The sequence below is a fragment of the Pteropus alecto genome, unplaced genomic scaffold (genome assembly GCF_000325575.1).
Source record: "Pteropus alecto unplaced genomic scaffold, ASM32557v1 scaffold29, whole genome shotgun sequence".
Lineage (NCBI taxonomy): Eukaryota > Metazoa > Chordata > Mammalia > Chiroptera > Pteropodidae > Pteropus > Pteropus alecto.
Window position 1 is genome coordinate 517580 of NW_006443120.1, and position 1814 is coordinate 519393.

At 30.7% G+C, this 1814-nt stretch overlaps 1 pseudogene; it reads left to right on the forward strand.

Moving 5' to 3' along the window:
- Positions 1-480: 480 nt before the first annotated feature.
- Positions 481-599, forward strand: LOC112471882 (annotated as a pseudogene).
- Positions 600-1814: the final 1215 nt, after the last annotated feature.

Below are 1814 nucleotides of genomic sequence, written 5' to 3' on the forward strand. Positions count from 1 at the left end.
GTCTAATAATTGTTGACTATGTATGCAAGAGTTTATCTCTGGAAGTGTATATTTTTATGTCAGTAACATACTCTTTTTTATTATTACAGCTTTGTAGTATATTTTATGATCAGAAAGTGTGATGTCTCTAGTTTTGTTCTTCCTCGGAATTGCTTTGACTATTCAGAGTATTTTTTTGGTTCCATACAAATTTTAGTATTGTTTTTCTATTGGTAAAAAATGCCATCGGAATTTTTATAGGAATTGCAATGAAACTATAAATGGCTTCGAGTAGTGCTGACATTTTAATAATATTAATTCTTTTGAACCACAAACACAGGGTATCTATCTATTTTTCTGTCTTCTTCAGTTTCTTTGGGCAATGTTTTGTAATTTTCAATGTACAGAACTTTATCTTCTTGGCTAAATTTATTCCAAAGTATGTTATTGTTTTGATGCTGTTATAAATATGATTTAATTTTTTAAAAATATTTTATTGTTGTCTACGACCATGCCACTCTGAACAAGCCCAATCCTGTCTGATCTCGGAAGCTAAGCAGGGTTGGGCCTGGTTAGTACTTGGATGGGAGACAACCAAGGAAGCCCAGGTGTTGCAGGCATAAAAAATTCAAAAAAGAAATAAGGGATTGTAAGCTGATGAGATCCTTGCAATCTGTGAGATCAACCAAGGGTTGCCTCGCCTAAAAAATTCTTTTCAAAAAATATTTTACTGTTAATGTAGAGAAATGTAACTGATTCCAATACATAAGGTTTATCATCTGCAATAGAAAATTTTACTTCCTCCTTTTCAATTTAGATACTTTTTATTTCTTTTTCTTGACAGATTGTTCCAGCTAGGACTCCAGTACTACTTTGAATAGGGGTGGTGGGAGTAAGACCCTTGTTTTGTTCTGAATTTTATAGAAAAAGCTTTCAATGTATTATCATTGAGTCTGATTTCAGCTTTGAGCTGATCATATGTGGTTTTTATTATATCGAGGTTTATTTCTTTATAACCGATTTTTGAGCATTTTTATCATGAAAGGATGTTGACGTTTGTCAAATGCTTTTTCTGCATCTCTTGAGATGATCATATGATTTATAGCTTTCATTTTATTAATGTGGTGTTTCACATTTATCGCTTTTTTAAAGTTGAATCATCTTTGCATCTTGGGGGAAAATCTCACTTTATCATGGTGTATGATTACTTTAATTTGCTTATTTTCTGTTTGCAAATATTTTGACAAACATTCTTATAAATGTACATATCAAGAATATTGGTCTGAAATTTTTTTGTTTGTTTTTGTAGTGTTCTTAATTGGCTTTGGTATCAGAGTAACACTGGCCTCGAAAATAAGTTTAAAAGGATTTCCTCCTTTTGAGGTTTTTTGAAGTTTGAGAAGGATTGGCATTAATTCTTTTTTAAATGTTTGATAGGATTCGCTCATGAAGGCAGCTGTTTTGGGGCTTTTCTTTGTTAGGAGATTTTTATTATGGAGTCAATCTCCTTACTTGTTATTATTATGTTCAGATTTTCGATTTCTTTTGATTCAGTCTAGGTAGATTATATGTTTCTTGGAATTTATTCATTTCTTCGAGGTTATTCAATTTGTCGGTGTATAATTTTTCATACTGTCTTTTAGAATTCTTTGTATTTGTAGTATTAGTTGTAGAGCACTGTCTTCCACTTCTGATTTTATTTATTTAAATATTTTTTTTTCTTAGTCTAGTTCAAGGTTTGTTCATTTGTTCATGTTTTCAAAACCAGCTCTTAGTTTTGTTTCTCTATTTTTTCTATTTAGATTATTTCCATTCTGATCTTTGCTATTTTTTTC